This window comes from Sphaeramia orbicularis, chromosome 7, assembly GCF_902148855.1.
Source record: "Sphaeramia orbicularis chromosome 7, fSphaOr1.1, whole genome shotgun sequence".
NCBI classification, from domain to species: Eukaryota; Metazoa; Chordata; class Actinopteri; order Kurtiformes; family Apogonidae; genus Sphaeramia; species Sphaeramia orbicularis.
Window position 1 is genome coordinate 19,310,931 of NC_043963.1, and position 19,105 is coordinate 19,330,035.

General features: G+C 40.4%; 1 protein-coding gene and 1 long non-coding RNA gene across 2 annotated transcripts in view; both read right to left on the reverse strand.

Annotated features, from left to right (window-relative positions):
- LOC115422567 (uncharacterized) overlaps positions 1 to 19,105 on the reverse strand; it is a 109,355-nt gene that overhangs the window by 78,199 nt on the left and 12,051 nt on the right. The gene's annotated exons all lie outside the window — the stretch shown is intronic.
- Positions 10,235 to 10,802, reverse strand: LOC115422575 (uncharacterized). The gene is made up of 2 exons (XR_003935854.1): positions 10,677 to 10,802; positions 10,235 to 10,590 (listed from the first exon to the last, which is right to left on the reverse strand). It is a non-coding gene; the product is annotated as an uncharacterized LOC115422575 (long non-coding RNA).

The following is a 19,105-nucleotide window of genomic DNA, read 5'->3' on the forward strand; positions in this document are numbered from 1 at the left end:
TTTGGAAAAAAAAGTACTCCGTGTGCTTTGTAATGTGTGCAAAATGTCCAATACCCACAAGACAATGCAGCAAAACGTGTTTTAAAATGTGAGAGGTGGGGAATTTAAAAAAAATAAAATAAAAATAGAAAAGTCAGTGCTCTGCCTGGGTTTTGAACTCTTGCCTCCTGCACAATAGACCAGTGCTTCAACCCCTGGTCTACAATCAGACACATACAACCTTGCACTGGTAAGCTATATATAGGGATTTTGTCATTGTGAAACGTGAAACTAAACCTAGTCTTCAAAAAATCGCCATTATTCCATAACCATAGGTCGTATCTGAAAAATTCTTTCACTTTTGGATTCTGCAGACTTGTGGGAATTTAATGAGGTATAACGTTTTTGTCAAAAGTCTGAAATGAATAAACAGTAACTGCAGAAACGTAGAGTAACTTTCAAAGGCAGATTGCCAACTTCCTGTTGGAGTTAGCTCATGAGTGTCAGTGTATGATTTGTCGGGCTCAATCAGACCAACATTTTGGCATTTGTTTCATGTTTCTGTCACATTCCTACTGGCCGCTAGGGCAGATTTTGTGTGTTTTTTAGTACAAAGGTGGCGCTACAGAGTCCATTTTGGCACCCAAGGGGTTAATTTTGATATAGAATCAAAGCGTTCACCAGCCATGACATACATGGCAAATTTGGTGAGTTTTGGAGCATGTTAAGGGGGTCAAATGGCAGTCTAAAGTGGAAAAAGTATGAAAATAAACAAATTGTTATAAATCAATAACTGTACATCCTATCTGAAAATTTTTTGCATGTGAGCATTGTGCTGAGTCCCGTGAATGCGTAGATATGTCACATGTGGGGAAAAACTGCAAAGTGAAAAATGAGTTCCAAACATCGCAACTTTGCGGGCTTCTAAAAAAAAAAAACTAAGACAGTTATGGAAAAAGTATGAGATCACTTTTTTGAGGAGGGTTCACTCTATCTTTTGGTGCTATTTAGAAGTCAATACGACAAACGGTGTCATCGGAGTTAGTTTTAAAAATTTATTTTGAAAGGCATATTGCGAACTTCCTGTTGGAGTTAGGTCATAATCGTCAGTGTATGATTTGTAGAGCATCATCCAAAAAAAATTTTGGCAGTGGTTTCATGTCTCTACGACATTGCTACTGGCCACTAGGGCCGTTATGGTGTTTTTTCACATAGGTGGTGCTAGAGAGCACTTATCGGATTAATTTTTTCATTTTATTGAATTTTTCGCCAGGCCTCACATGTGTGCCAAATTTGGTGAGTTTTTGAGCATGTTCAGGGGGTCAAAATCCGGTTGAAAGTCGCGACAGTATAATATAAAAACGAATGAAAAACAATAGGGCCTTGAGAGGTGAATGAGAAGTGAATGAGAGGATTTTTAAATGAATTTTCATCTTTTACAGGAAGCCAATGAAGGGATGTGAAAACAGGGGTAATGTGAGACGACCTGTTGACATCTTGTTCTATTAAATAACTGTGCAGCTGAATACTGAGTTAACTGTAAACCATGAAGAGCAGAGTGACATATGCAGGTGTAAAGGGCATTACAGTAAAATAAACACCAAAGATGATGGGTTGAATTAAAAACACAAGATCAGAGTGAAAGAGCACATATCTGTAATGTCAGACTGAAAGGAACAAATAAACTAATCAGTCAATATGGTCCAGTTAAGAGGATTTCTGTTTTGTTTGGGTTGAAGTGAAGGAAATTGATAGATTTGATATGATTTGATATTGGTTAAACAATTATGAAGGATGGGTGGTTGATTCAGGAATTGGTCGTAGCTGAAAAATAGAACTGGATATCTTCAGCATAATAATACGATACATGAGTGAAACAGCTGATCGGATGGCCTAAAGGAAAAACATACAAGGAGAACAGGATTGGTTCGAGGATTGACCCCTGAGGGACTCCCTGCAGCAGAGGACCAGCAAAGGACATGTGGTTGTTTATACAGATATAGAAGTATTTATTTGTGAAATATAAATGAAACCACTGCAAAGCGGTTAGTGGAATATGTAATGATCGGTAGGAATGTCCTGATCCGATGTAACGATCGGTATCAGCTGCCGATCTAGCATTTTTTAGAAGATCGGATGGGATTTTGTTACAAGATCGGGCCAATCCAGACACAGTTTGGGGGGTGCAAACGTCCTGCCCCCCAAATTAAAGTTTCCAAACGTACAGAAAGGGAAAATTAGCTGCACAACAGCGGGAGGTTTAGAGGAATTAGTAAAGCATCTATAAGTTTCACTTTCACTTTATAGTCCGGGAGTGATGCACGAGTCAGGTTTTTTTCAACCCGCGGGACTTTTGTGGAATTATTTGACCCAACCTGCCCCACACATAAACTGCTATGAGCTGTGAATGAATGAGTGAGCCAAAATTACATGACAGTATATCTATCACAGATTAGATTTTCGACCAGTGAAAAACACAGGGAAGAGATGGATGCAGACGTCTACTGTTGTCTCAGACCACTTGAATTACAATATGCTGAAAGGGAAATCTGGATTTCTTTTTTATCCGGTGACACGAAAAACTATCAGGTACTGAAGCTTTAAATAAAATATTATACAAAATATATGAACATGAACCGGAAGCGTTTTCATGAAATGTTAAATTAAAACATATTTATTTGGGTTGTTAAGGAATGTTGGTGAGACAGATCTACACATGGATTTTTTGTTCTTTTTTCAAATACATACGTCTTTACACATGCTACTTCTTACTTCTAAAATAATTTTATGTGTTTAAATGGGGTTTAGACATTTTATATTATTTTAGCGCACAGGAGAATCAATAGTTCAGTGTAATAAAGGATGGAAAAAGGTGTAACTTCATAACTAACAAATTCACCAGAATGCAGGTCTTTATGTGTTTATAGGTTGGTAGGGCCTTTGACAGGGAAGTCATAAAACTCCATAGGTTGGTAGGGCCTTTAACAGGGAAGTCAATAAACTCCATAGGTTGGTAGGGCCTTTAACAGGGAAGTCAATAAACTCCATAGGTTGGTAGGGCCTTTAACAGGGAAGTCAATAAACTCCATAGGTTGGTAGGGCCTTTGACAGGGAAGTCATAAAACTCCATAGGTTGGAAGGGCCTTTGACAGGGAAGTCATAAAACTCCGTAAAATTGCCAGCCAAGGCGGAAGTTGGCATAATTTAAGCGGTGCAAAAATGCCAGGCAGGCCGGGAGCTGCCAAGTAAAATTAGGTTTGCCAGGTCAAGGCGAGAGTTGACCGCCGCGAAAACTGCAGAAGTGGGAAGTGAGTGTGAGTGGAACGAAGGATTTTTGTCCTTTGTTCATACCAAAACTGACTGAAGTAAACAGTGTGCTATTGGTGGAAGCAATAGGCAAGATTTCTCCGCCTCGTTGAGGTAGAAGCTTGAGAAATACCACTGATAGAGGATTGAAAACACTGTACAGTCAGGTTGAAAGCCTGTCTAAGTAGCGACTCCACTAGGGATACACATGAGACTGGTCTAAATTGTTTAACAAAATGGGGAAAACTCATAGTAAAGAAGCTAGGAACGAAACAGAAGTAAGAACAAATGATTGGAAATATATGGAACTGAAGGATCCCAGTTCCATAAAAAAACCTTTCAGATTGGAGACGACAATTTGAATTTGATGGTAAATTAACTACACAAAATGTTAGTGAATTGATAGGGAAAATTAAATTAAAAGCCGACAATAATCTAAAGAAAATGGAAAAATTAGGTCTTAGAGAAGCTCAAATATGGCTAAAAGAAGCTTAGAAAAGAGAAGAAGGAGGTAAAAATAAGTTGGGCAAAAGTAAAAACGACAGAGGAAATGAGTATAAAGCCACAATGTTTCACAGAAAAGAGGATGATGAAACACAACCACGTAGGCAACAACAACCTCAAGCTCAAAATGTAGTAGAGGAAGAGCCACAACAAGCACAGGAGGAGAAAGGAGCGATGGGAGGTGCTGTACATGTTCTAGCGGCACCCTCCACTCCCCCTCCACCACCTCAGATTCAAAACGAACTATATCCAAAGTTAGCAGGGCAACCTCCACCCTACTGCCCGAAAGAATCAGACAAATACATGCAAACACGTAGCCAGACAGAAAGAAAAAACAAAAATTAGTCTGGTCCAGAATATTGGGGGAAGGAGTAGTTACTAAGAAAGAAGATTCAGAAGACTTTGACCATGACCATGACTCAGACTCCGAGGTACAGGCTTACCCAATGATCGAGGTAGCAAATCCTAGGACAGGAGAGGAGGGACAAAACCCTGCAGTCTTGGTGTATAGGACTTGGACTATGGAAGACGTAAAAAAAGACAGTGGAAGGTGTGGCAAGTCCACAAATAGATGTAGAACAATGTATAACTGACATGGAAAATCTAAGGAAGTCCTACAACCTTAACGGATTGGAGACTCAGCAGATTTGGATGACAATGGTGAATTGGTGACAAGAGTCGCTGCCCCAGCGCAAAGAGTAAGAACTAAATTCAACAAATGAGCAAATTACACTGAAATTGGACGCACAAAACAAAAGGATGATGAGTCCTTTGAAAATTTTGCAGTCAGAATGACAACAGTTTTTAAGGCTCAAAGTGGTCTTACGGAGGACAATGACGAAAATGGTGCATACCGACAACAATTTAAAAAATGCTTTACATGCAGGATCATTAGACAGGATTAGACACTGGGTGGACAAACATTACATTGGACTGACTGGAGGAACATTGGACAAATACATAAATCATGCTCTACATGCAGAAAAAGTGACAAAAGACAAAAAGAAAACTAACAAGGTTTCAGAAAAGGAGGTTTCAGAAAAGGACAAGGTAGAGGAGGATTCAGAGGAGGTTCTAGAGGACGTGGAGCTTATGGTGGTTACAGAAGCAGAGACGGAGAGGAATGTTGGAAGTGCGGACAGAAAGGACACTTTGCACATGAATGTCCAAACCAAAATCAAGCATGACTAGGTAAGGATAGGAGAGAAAGTGATGAGGGAAGTGAAATTGACCCACATGAGGAAGGAGAATTGGCTATGAAACGACTGAAAGGATTAGACAAAGACAGTGAAGGACCTTTAGCCCACATGTATGATTCCTTTAACACAGAAGTTGAACTAAACTTACAAGACTTGTTTTTGACGGACACTTCTCGACCTATGGTAACTTTACTGCTAAATGGAAAACCAGTAGAGTTTCTATGTGACACAGGAGCATGTAGAACTACTTGCAGAGAAATCTTTCCACATGCTAGGCCAGACTCAAGCAGAATTAGTGGCGCTTACTGAAGCCTGTAAATTAATGAAAGACAAAAAGGCCACAATCTACACAGGTAGTCAATATGCATTTTCCACTGTTCATGTGTTTGCACAGTATTGGGACAATAGTGGAACGGTAACATCTACAGGAAAACCTGTAACCCATAAAGAGTTGTTGATAAACCTTTTGAAAGCCGTACAACTACCAAAAAAATTAGTGATTTGTAGATGTGCTGCACACACCAACAACTCGGATACAGTATCAAAAGGAAATGCATTTACAGACGAAACTGCAAAAAAGGCAGCATTAAAACAGACTCATATCATGCAGAATGAGGAAGTAAGTGATGAAGTATTAATAGACATGCAGCAGAATGCTCCACAGACAGAGAAAGACCTATGGGCAAAAAATGGTGCACAACTCACAGACAACATCTATAAGTGACCAGAAGGAAAACCCATTCTACCAAAAAGCTTATTTAAATGGGCTGCTATATTGAGCCATGGTAAAACACGTCTCAACAGGAGGGAAGGTACACCTAGTAAACCAATATTATACAACATACGGATTTAACAATTATTCAAAAAATTTTTTGTAGACCATGTCTAATATGTGCAAAACATAATCCACAAGGAAATGTGAGACCTAAAAGAGGACAGTTCCCTACACCGAAATATCCATTCTAAATAATTCTCATGGATTTTATTGAACTAAATAAGAGTGAAAACAAACGATACTGTTTAGTATTAATCGATGCTTTTTCCAAATGGGTTGAAATTTTCCCATGAAAGCAAGCAGATGCTATAACAGTAGCTAAGGCTCTATGTAAAGAGGTCGTACCGAGATACGGAATCCCTGAAATCGTATACAGTGATAACGGAACACACTTTGTCAATCAGGTAGTGATGAAATTAGGACAAACCTTACATATTAAGTTAAAAAATCATTGTGCTTATCATCCACAAAGTGCTGGATTAGTGGAAAGAATGACTGGAACAATAAAAAACAGACTTAAGAAATGCATGGAAGAGACTAAGAAACCATGGACGCAGTGTATTGATCTAGTTAAAACATTTATAAATATTACTCCATCAGGTAATGGTTTGACACTATTTGAAGTTATTCATGGCAGGCCATACAGATTACCTGAATTCAAAAACAATATTGACCAAGATGATGATGCAACTATAGTAGATTATTTAAGAAAAACTCTTCAACATAGAACAGTGAAAGAAGCTAATGAAGTACCTGATATGCCATTGTCTCTACAGGATAATTAGAAGATAACTGTGGGAGACTGGGTCTTAATCAAAGCAATAAAGAAGAAGCATTGGTATCATTCTAAAGGCGGCCTTACACTGTGCGAGTTTAGAGACGATTTCTCACTCGTGCGACTCTTTCTGGGATCGGGCCAGATGTGCCTCTAATCGTGTGTCGTGCTTCGTGCAGTGTACATGGGGTAAAGAGAAGCGATTAGCACCTCACGACCACCTCACGACCAGCAATCGTGTGTTCGCAAGGAAAACGGAGCTGTTTGAAATCCTGCTCGCTCCTCGTGAGTGTATCGTACTGTCAAAGCAGTGCCACGAACCGATGCGCCTCAAATTCTCACACTGTGCATGCGCGAACACAGACGCGTACAGTAGCGTACAAGCTAACAGTAGCTGGCTATTGTCCTAGTGCAGTTTAGCTGTTGCAGCTTACCTCTAGTTCCTGGATGACAGCCCATACTGTCCACGTCTGGACAACCAATGCCTGCACCAAACACATAATTGTCTTTTCTTCTTTTTTGATTCCTCACAGATAATGGCACATATTACCAAAGCAGCTCGTTGGTTTTTGTTTAGCACTACCATTTCGTGACCCACGCCAATGCACAATCGTCTATATGCACTTTTGGATTCCTTGGTATTTTAACATTGTATTTCCGGATACAACACTCAAACGTGTCGTGCGTCCTGTGGTGTATGGTCCTACAGTGTGAGCAGTCAGGTCGCATACGAGCGTCGGTCCGTACAGTGTGAGAACAGGAATCGTGAGCCTGACTGTACGACTGATTCGCACAGTTTGAGATGGAGCTGCGTGCAACGATCGAAATAATCGCACAGTGTATGGCCGCCTTAAGTGGGTAGGCCTGTACCAAGTGCTTTTAAATAACACCAACAGTAGTCAAAATAGTAGAAAGAACTTTTTGGATACACTTGTCACATTGTAAACTCTGTCGATCTCTCAAAGATTCCACCACCACTGAAAGCCAGTAAAAGTCTGACTACAAAGGGGAACGGAACGATTAGAGTTCCCGCCGTCTCAACGTCAGTGAAGTCATAAAGGCTAACAGTATTTAGGGTTTGGTAATATTTGAGAAATCTAGAGTTTCCTGTGACTAAATGTTTGACCTAGAACAAAACAGACGTGACTTGGCAGAGGACGATGCAAAAGATAATACAACAGTTGAGGAACCAAAGGTGGTAATGGGATCCTTTGCAAATATAAAAGGAGTAAAAGTATACAAGACTAGAGATTTGACTCAAGATCAAACATACGGAATTATGACAGGTGTAACGGGACAGACTAATAATTGGCTTTTAATGGCAGAACAAGCAGGAATAGCAGCACAGTCTGACTGTATTGTATGTTTAGGACCAAGACCCCTAATGAGAATTATACCACCTCCTCCAGAGTTGACACCTAAATGTATGATTCCATTGATGTCAAAGACCAACCTGAACTCTAAATGTAGTGTGTGGGATAAAGTCTATCCCTTGGCAAAGAAATCTACAACTAGACCTATCTTCAGTAGTGAAATAGCACCAGGAAATTTCACTTGTTTTTATAACGAAACTGATGCGACCTTTGTGGGATATATTAACTCGACCTTATGCCAAACTAACCAAAGTCTGTCTACTTGGGTACACTGGAAACGGTCAGACATATGGTGGCTTTGTGGAGGAAATGTGTTAAGAGATGCTTTACCAAGGAAATTTTATGGGACGTGTGCTTTAGTATCCTTACTGATGTCTGTAAATGTAATCAAAGTTGATGAAGATTCATTGTCATCAACATTGTTGACAAAAACACAACCAATTGATCAGGAATAAAAGAGCTATGAGAAAATTATGGGGAGACGACCCTACATATATAGATTCAATAGGAGTACCCAGGGGAGTTCCAACTGAGTACAAACTAGCAGATCAAGTAGCTAGTGGTTTTTAAAGCTTCCCAATATTAAGCGCCATTTTTCCTGTGACCCCAAATAAGAATGTTGATAGAATAAACTACATCCACTACAACGTGTTGAAATTGACCAAGTACACTGAGGACGGATTTAATGCAGTTCACGAGCAACTGGCAGCCACATCCTTAATGGCCTTCCAAAACTGAATAGGTCTCGACATGCTATTGGCGGAGAAAGGAGAAGTGTGTGGAATGTTTGGAGAACAATGTTGTACTTTCATCCCTAACAACATGGCACCAGATGGCAAGTTAAACAGAGCTATAGAGGGACTGAGGACCCTCAACGCAAAGATGCAAGACCATTCTGGTATAAATACATTTGTGTGGGATGGATAAGTTTGGGAGGTTTAAGGGATTGGCATCCTCCATATTGATGTCAGTCGCTGTATTTGCTGCACTGCTCACCTTGTGTGGATGTTGTTGTATTCCTTGTATTAGGGCACTGATTGTGAAACTCATTGCCACTGCCCTGGGACCTCAGCCTAAAGAATCTGACAAAGAAGCTTCACTAAATATGATGTCAAATGATGATGACGATGAAATTAATTTATCAGATTTGTTTCTTAATCCAGAAAACCTTGAATCTACATCAGTCTAAATTGATAACATGACTCTGAGTGTAAATGTGAATGTTCTTATGAAAATGATCAGATGATCGAAAGTCTATGTGAAGTGATCATACTGTGAAGTGAGAATTTAAGCATTCATGTGATAAACAGGAGGGAATTGTTAGAATAATTGTACATAAGTTATCACATTCATACCATACTTATGATGTTATTATAGGCTATGTTGAATGAGGGCAAAGTGCTCTTAGAGTTCTTTTACAGGTTTTGCAGAAGTGAAAGCACCCCGGAGGGTGGGGACCCTGCCTTGGAGACCAGTTGACCCATGTCGTCCAATCGAAAGCAGAAGTTCACACAAAGGCTACACGGATGCATCTGGATGATTCAGTTTTGACATTTAATAAGAGGAAAATGATCATGCACCCATGTACTAACAATGTGATCAATATGTAAACCCTCAGACTAATCACACCCATGTGACTAGGGAACACCCAAATGAAATAAATGAGGAGAGCAAGGGCAGGACCCTCAGAGTGAGTTGGGGCATTGTGACTGAGCAGTGTTCTGTCAACTACTCTCCTCGTGAGCAAGAGATACTTGACTCCTGTGTGTTCTTGTGTCTTTCCTTGAATTTAGGTGGTCTGAACCTCACAGAAATTATTTTATGTCAGACTCAGAATATGTCATGCACAAAGGCAGTTCTCTGAGGAGTTTACTCCAGTGGAAATCAAGGGTTTGAATGCTGTGTTTTACATACATGGGACACATAGTCACACTCAGGTCTCTTACTAGTCTTGAAAACTAAAAAGAAATACACCGTCACACAATCATATGCTCATGCAGATCTTTATTTCTACGCAATAATTGAGAGAGAAAAAAATCAGAATTCCGCAAAGTAAATGTTTATACACTGTGTTGTTTCTATGATTTGTCATTCAGCCTTAGATTATGTAGAAGTTGAACAGTCAGACAAAAGAGAGAATTCAGAATTATTAACAAATATAATCCTTGTTCATCAGCTGATAACATCACACTATCAGTTTGTAAACGTACTCCAATGAAGTTGAGGATGTACAAGTGAAATCTGTATTGACACAGAACTGGAACATCCACAGTTTGATTCATGTCAGCAGGTATTTTTCTTGCTAAATATCTCTCCTTCTTTGCTCTTCTCTCTAATGTCAACTGTTTAATCAAAGGAAAGCTGCTAAAAGTATTACAGAAGTAAAAAAACACATCTTTTCCCCTCACATTGTGAAAAGGAGATGACCACTGAAGGTGCTGTGGTGATTTTGATTGTCGAACATTACACTGGTTGGCCACAGATTTATGCTAACAACATCTCCAACCTCTAAGACTAGGGTTATTCCACTGGAACCAGTCCCAAAATCATTGTACTGACCCTCAGCAAAAGCAAAAGTTCTGCCTCCATTTTTCACCAACACAACAGCTGTGTGTCCTCCTACAGCCGTGCAGTAAAATTCAAAGTGGTAGGCGCCTTTCACTGGTGCAGTGAAAAAACCTGCAGGACCTAGGTTTGGTTATTCAATGTGATCAACATGACCATAACAAGTTCAATTCATTGTTACACTTTATGAGTTCTGGTACCTGTGTCTGAGTTGTAGGCATTCCCAACATTTGTGACGACATGTTTGTAGATCAGAGGTGTAAAACCGCTGAATGGTCCAGTAGTCGACGCGCCTGAAGCCAGCAAAGAGGCTGAGAAAGCCACCTGACGGACTGAGAGAGAAGGACAACAGTGTATTGTGTATTAATTGTAACTGAAATATTCGTAATAACGAATGTTTTATTCCACATTTAATACCTAAAGTGTTCATAGTCACTAATCAGTATTTGACCAATCATAGTCACCTTCATTCCAGGTAGAGTTTAAATTATTATTATTTGACTATTATTTGACATGAATAACATTACAATAGCATTCTGCAGAGGCATTCAAAAGACTTCCTCAATATCATAAAGCGTAATTTATATATATATATATATATATATATATATATATACATGTGTGTGTGTGTATATGTATGTGTGTGTGTGTGTGTGTGTGTGTATATATATATATATATATATATATATATATATATATATACATATATATATACATATATACACATCACGGAACACAACCTTGATTTTATGTTTTTAACTGAGACTTGGTTGGATCAAAACAACAGTACAGCTGTTCTCATTGAGTCAACCCCTCCCAACTATAGTTTTATTAGTGAGGCCAGAGTGAATCGGAGAGCAGGGGGAGTAGCAGTTTTATTCAAAAACTCTTTTCAATTTAAAAAATTATCTTTCAGCAATTTTTCTACTTTTGAATTTGTGGCTCTTCAGCTGAAGTCCTCCCCTCGAGCCATATTAGTAAATGTCTACAGGCCACCTAAATACTGGGCAGACTTTTTCGATGATTTTAATGAACTGCTGTCCATAATCTGTACTGAATATGACTGTATAATCATTGTTGGGGATTTTAACATCCATGTTGACAACCCCCAGGACAGAGGGGCTAAAGAACTGTACTGTACTCTGGACAGCTTTGGGCTGAATCAGCATGTGTCAAAACCCACACATAACAGGGGGCACACTCTGGACCTGCTTATCTCCAAGGGTTTAAACATACACAAGGTTGTTGTGAGCGATGTGGCCCTGTCTGATCACTGTTGTGTTTTCTTTGAGAGCTCTATCTCTGTGCACACAAGTAATCAGAGAGAAGTTATCAAGAAGCGATGCATTACTGAAAACACCAGTGAAATGTTTAATGTACTTTTTTCTTCTTCAGCAACCCTGCCTTGTGGTTCAGTCAATGAGATAGTGAATAACTTTAATTCTAAAATGTTAAATGTGATAGACGCCATTGCTCCCATTAAGTTGAAGGTTGTCTCTAGCAAGAAAAGATCTCCATGGAGAAATGCCATGGCAGTGAAAAATGAAAAAAGAGAGTGTCGGAAAGCTGAACGCAGGTGGCGAAAATCAAATCTCCAGATTCATTTTGACATCTACAAAGAGAAACTTCACACTTATAATCGACAGCTGAGGAATGCAAGGCAGTCTTTCTTCTCAAATATTATCACCAGAAACAAAAATAATGCTCAAGCACTGTTTTCTACTGTTGACAGACGAACAAACCCCCCTGTGTTAATAGCACCTGAACTTCACTCTGCCAGGGCCTGCAATGACTTTGCTTTGTTCTTTACAGAGAAAATTCAGCATATTAGACAGGCCATGAATTCCTCAACACCAGGTTCAGGATCTGTGCTGTCTGAAAACCATTTAAACACCCTGACACACTTTAATCCAATCAATGACAAAAATCTGGAGGACATTCTACACCAACTGAGCTCTTCCTACTGCTGTCTAGATGTTTTACCCACAGATTTTTTCAAAAAAGTCTCACACGTCATGGCATCTGACCTGTTACAGATTGTAAATGTGTCTCTAAGTTCAGGAGTCTTCCCACAGACCCTGAAAACAGCTGTTATTAAGCTGCTCCTAAAAATAATAATAATAATAAACTTTATTTGTATAGCACCTTTCATACAGAAATTGTAGCCCAAAGTGCTTCACACTGATTGAAAAAATACAATATTAAAATATATTAAGATTTGATCATACATCAAGAAATAAAATGAAATTTGAGAGAAATACAATATAATAAAAATAAAAATAAAAACAGCGCACATTAAAATATTTGATTATACATAGAATTTTTGAAGTGCAAGAAATAAAATGAAATTTAAAATACAATAAAATAAAAAATAAAAACAGAAATACAATAAAATAAAAAATAAAAACAGCGCACATTCCTGGTTCCTGAATTGTGACCCCATTTTTATCTCCTTTCAAAGGCTAATGAGAATAAAAATGTTTTTAATTTGGTTTTAAATATATTCAGTGAACTGGCTTCTCTAATGTCTTTTGGAATTGTATTCCATAACTTTGGTGCATAGTTAGTAAAGGCTGCGTCCCCCATTTTCTTTGTAATATTTCTGGGAGTCGCTAGTAACCCTGCGTTTGATGACCTCAGTGTTCTAGTTTGTACATAATCGATCAGTGAGTTTGCAATGTAACTTGGTCCGGTTCCATTTAGAGCTTTATACGTGAGGAGTAGTATCTTAAAATCAATTCTGTAGGTTACCGGTAGCCAGTGCAGGGAAACCAACACTGGAGTAATGTGCTCTCTCTTCTTGGTTTTGGTTAATAACCTAGCTGCAGAGTTCTGAATCAGCTGAAGTCTGTCTGTGGTGCTTTTTGGGAGACCTGTAAGGAGTGCATTACAGTAGTCCAGTCTGCTGGAGATAAAAGCATGGACCAGTTTTTCAGCATCCTTTCGATTTATAACCGGTATTACTTTGGCTATGTTTCTGAGGTGGAAGAATGACGTTTTAGTGACTTTCTTTATGTGGGACTTAAAGTTTAAGTCTGAGTCTATAATGACTCCCAGACTTGTCACTTCTGGTTTGATCCAGAAAGTGAGTTTGCCCATCCTATTCATCAGCATTTCCCTTTTTGCTTTTGGGCCAACAAGCAGGATTTCAGTTTTTTCCTCATTCAGTTTCAGAAAGTTCCTGCACATCCATTGATTCATTGCTGTGAGGCAGTTTGTAATGGAATGGATGGCTGTCACGTCATTGGGTTCTGCGGAGATGTATATTTGTGTGTCGTCCGTGTAGCTATGGAAGCTAACATTATGTTTTCTGATGATATCTCCAAGTGGTAGCATATATAAGGAGAACAGTAGTGGACCCAGGCAGCTCCCTTGTGGAACCCCATAGCGTGTATCGTGTGTTTGACACGTGATCTCCAAGCCTGACGTAGTACTGTCTTCCCTTAATATATGTTTTGAACCACTGTAGTACACTGTCAGAGAGACCTACGAGCTTTTCTAGCCGATTAATCAGGATGTCATGATCAATTGTGTCAAATGCAGTACTTAGGTCAAGGAGGACCAGGATTGAGACCTTGCTGGCATCAGAGTTGAGCCTGAGGTCACTGATTATTTTGGTGAGGGCGGTCTCTGTGCTATGACCAGCCCTGAAGCCTGATTGGAATTCCTCTAAGATGTTATTCTCTTTGACATAGTGATTTATTTGAGCAGAGACTATCTTTTCCAGTACTTTGCCTATGATCTGGAGATTAGATATAGGACGAAAACTAGTCATAGCGTTACTGTCAAGGTTAGGTTTCTTTAGTAAGGGTTTGATAACAGCTGTTTTGAAGGCATCTGGAAAGATACCAGTATGAAGAGATGTGTTTATGATTTGGAGTAAATAATCTGAGACGCTGTCAAATATTCTCTTAAAGAATGCAGTGGGAATTGGATCGACACATGAGGTTGAGGAGTTACATTCCCTGACAGTTCGGTAGAGTTCTGCTGATGTAATGCAGGTGAATTTTCCCATGGTCACAGTACAGGGACTGCAGACAGCATCTGTTAATGTGGTGGAATTAATGCTAGATCTGATTGAACTTATTTTGTCCTTGAAGAACACTGCAAGCTCCTCGCACTTGGATGTGGAGGGCTGTAGTGGGGTGGGGGGGGGGTGTTGAGCAGCTTGTCGATAGTGGAGAATAATATTTTGGAATTTCCAGCATTCTCTGTGATAATTTTGGAGAAGTAATCTTTTCTTGCAACTTGAATGGATTGATTATAGGTGGTAATTGCAAGTTTATATGCATCATAGTCAACTGTAAGTTTGGTATTTCTCCATTTTCTCTCAGCTCTCCGACAGGTTTGTTTGTTTTGACAAACAGTGCTGCTGCCTAGCCATGGGGAAATTCTAACCTTCGACTTCCTTTTAACTCTTAACGGAGCAACAGCATCCAAAGCAGATGATAGTGCATTGTTAAAATTGTCCACCATGGAATTTAAAGAGCAGTCTAGGTTGTTAGGTGCCACTGTTCACATTATGTTCATAAACTTTTCTTCAGCTCCTTCATCCAATACTCGTTTTTTGATTACAGCCTGTTTTCTGGTCTCTGTTAACATCAGGCTGGCGTCATAGTACACACAGTGATGGTCAGATATGGGCACTTCGGTTACTGCGACCTTGTCGATATTAACTCTTGCTGTTATTACTAAGTCAAGGGTGTTACCAAGTTGGTGTGTGGGATCCTTTACATGCTGTTCTAGTCCAAAGCTGTCCACTAAGTTCATAAGCTCCAAAGTCTTGGGGTCATTTTTCTTATTAATATGAATATTTAAGTTCCCGTGTATTATTAGTCTTTCACATCTAGTGATACTTAGTGAGATCAGCTCTGAGAATTCCTGAAAAAACAGTGAAGAGTGTTTAGGTGGTCTGTATACTGTGATTACAAACAGAGATAATTGTGTTTTGAATTCAACAGCCAGATATTCAAAAGATGTGAATTCATCTAAGTCAGTGTCACTGCATATAAGTGACGTGGATAGAATGGCAGCTAGTCCACCCCCCTTTCTATTATGTCTGACTGACTGATAATGTTTGTAGTTTGGAGGACACGTCTCTTATCAGCGTTGCTACTCCAGTGACACTGTTTAACCATGTCTCCACTAGAAACATACAGTGTAGGTTTTTTTCCATTATCAGATCATTAATTATGACGGATTTATTAGTCAGTGATCTGACATTTAGCAACCCTACATTTAACTGTAGGTGCTCTGAGATGGGCTGTGGATCAGGTCTATGATGGGTGTTGATGACTCTAAGGTGTCTATAATCTGAGTAGTGTTTTCTTGGTCTGTTAGTATTTAAAACAGGGACAGCATAGGATCTTCGAATGGAGTCAGCCCGCTGACCGGTGGGGACAGGTATGATTCTAGAGTCCCGTAGTCGTTTGGCTGAGTTAGCCCGCTGACTGGGGGGGGGCAGTAAGGGTCCGAGGTCCCATAGTTGTTCTACTGACCGGAGGGGGGGGCAGTATGGGTCTAGGGTCCCACAGCTGTTCAGGAGAGGCACAGAGTCTTATAATAGAAGTTGCCTGGTGACCGGGGCGGGTCTGTGCAGATCTGAAGTCCCACAGTTGTTCTTCTTCTTCCACATAGTCCGTGGGGGGGGGGGGGGGGTTTGGTCTTTGGTGATTTGGGCTTCAGTTTGGGACTGGCCAAGGGAGTGTGTTGGGGGTGTGATGGTTTTGGGCACAGTAGCTGTGGGCTCGCTACTATAGTAAGACCGGCATTTATTAATTTGGTCATCCTGGGATTGAACGAACAGGGGAGAGGTGAGGGGGAGCTGGAGGAAAGGGGAGAGTGGTTTGGGGTTTTTGGAAGTTGTTCTTCCTCAGGTGTTGATGGTGATGTGCTGGGTCCGTCCTGTGATGTCTCCTCCAACCCCTGTGGCACGTTGGTCAGTGGTGCCTCGGTGGTTTGTGGGGCCACGTTAATGGTCTGCGGTGGAGGAGCAATATTGGTCTGCGGGACCATAGTGGTTTGATGCTTTGCCACGGTTGGATGGCAGATCGAGTAGTGGATGTGTGAACTAAACAGTTTTGCTCCATGTCTGTTCAGACACACTCGATTCCGCTGAAAAAGCCCTTTTCTCTCCCAGAAAACATTGAAGTTGTCAATAAAGTTCACCTTGTGTTTCAGGTAAGCAGTTGACAGCCATCTGTTCAATGCCAGGAGCCTGCTAAATTGATTGACTCTGCCATTGACTGGTGGTAGGGGGCCACTGATGTATGCTTCGATGTCTATGGCACTCAGCAATTTTAGCAGTTCATTAAAGTCTTGCTTCAGCGTCTCTGTCTGTTGTCTAGAAATGTCATTTTCTCCTGCATGAATTATGATCTTGTTTGCGGTTTGGTTTGTAGACAGTATTTCATGGATTTTTACAGTTATTTCCCAAATCATCTCCTTAGGGAAGCAGCATTTTCTGGTATTTCTTTTACCAAGGTAGATGTTCTTCACAGCTCTGTCTCCTATTATTAGCGTGGTTGGCTGACTTACTTGTTTCTGCTGGGGCGGCCTGTTATTCTCTTTCAGCCTGCTGGTAGTGCGCCGTTTCCCACCGTTAGCTCTCTGATGTAGCACGGTGCTGTCTCGTCTCGTCCTGTCCCGCTGCAGCGCTCCCCCGCCACCCCGGCGCCTTGTCCTGTCCGACCGGCGTGGGGTTGATGACCGGGGAAACGGGTCGTATTGAGGTTCGTTCAGCAGAGACGGGATTCTATGTGCTGACAGCGGCTTTGGGGTGTTAGCTCTCTGGCTAACAGCGTTAGCCTTAGCGCTGGAAGCTAGTGACGGCCACCCATGCGGAGTGTCTATTCCGGGTCGTTTATCATTTTTGTGACGGTCCTTCCATTTCTTCTGTGCAGTGGCTTTTCTGTCACCATTAGGTACAGCTACCGGTGTTAGCATCGAAGTGTCACTTTGTCACTTTGTTTGAAGTGCCGCAATTTTCTGCAGGTGCTCATGGCAGTCTCTGCAGTGAGGCATCTTAAAAATAGACGAAGACACACTAACTCAGAGGCACGAGCAGAGAAACAAGGTAAGCAGGGAGCAGAGTGAAAACACGTCCGCACTCTTCGAAGGACAGTAGTGTTGGCGGTTTGAATCCTGGCTCCAACTGTCCACATGTTGAAGCCTAAACTGCTCCCCGTAGGGCCAGGCAGCGCCTTGCATGGCAGCAGTCGCCTGCTGGTGTATGAGTGTGTGTGTGAATATGAGGAATTGTATGGCGCTTTGGGTGTCATGACGGTGCAGAAACTGTGCTATATAAGTTCAGTCCACTTACCATATAAAAAGTCAAAATTATGATTAAAAAAAGTCAAATTATAAGATAAAGGCATAATTATGAGATAAAAGTCGAAATGCTGTGTACAACACAGACAGACTGTCTATGGAAAACCCAGTGTGTGTGTGTGTGTGTGTGTGTGTGTGTGTCCAGTAATCACACACACCTGTTCACAGTTCCACACCTGTTCCCCATCCGCTCAGCCTCAGCAGGCCACGCCCACCTTCACTTACATCACAATAATATATGAAACACAGTCCATGGGTAGTTTACTGCCCTCATACTGAGTCTGTTCTTTTCACCTTCTAAACAGCAGGCTTACATGTGTGATGTAGGCCCCAATGAGGACAAGATGTTTCCTTTTACATTCTTTATTTAAACAGCACCATTAATTCAGTGTGTAAAAGCACAAATAATGTCCAAGGCGACAACTGCTCAGACAAAAATTGGAATTTCTGCATCAAATTTTAAATTACAGTCCTGTTACAGTATTCACAGCACATGTGCAGAACACCCTGTGGGCAAAAAGTCAAAAACTCCATTTATGTTTAACCACAAGAGAGCGCCAAACAACTACAATTTAACACTAATAAAAGCATCAGTCAAATGTGCAGGCAGAACTGGTAGTGTGTTTAATTGTGAATACTACAATGAAACACAACAATATGGATTCTTCTACACTGAGTGTGTCTTACCTTCTCTGTCTGTCCTGAGAGCCTCCACCTGGTTCACTGTGACATTTGACCTCGCTTTAATAGTGATCCGTTCTTCTGCTTGTGCTGAAGTTGAACACTTATTATTTCCGTACAAATAATGCTGCATCTCAGTCTCAAAAGGTTTGGTTAGCTAAAAGGGACAGTTTGTATTGATGTCTTCTTCAACATTTCTGCATTTTCGATACTTTTATGTGTCCAATGTGTAATTTTGACAAGAAACAAATGTGATCTTTCCTTTGATATTTTTATTGTGTGTAACTGTTATATCCTCCTGAGACCCAGCAATGCATTTTTGTCCTCTGTAGTGGACAAGACTTTCACAGCTTTTCTTAAAAAAAGAAAAAAAAAAAAAGTCCACTGAAAAAGACATTATATTTCAATTTTTTTTTTTAAATGTATGTGACATGCTGTTTCCAATTTAGGCAATTATTTAATGTAAAATGGCGAAGGTGGCTTTTTTCCTGATGTGTCACCAGTTTGCAATCAATTCAAGTCTGCAACTGGCAACTTGACGCACTCCCTCTGGGCATGCACTAAACTTTATTCATTCTGGAAGAGTATTTTTTATTGTTTTTCAGTGGGTTTTGGGACA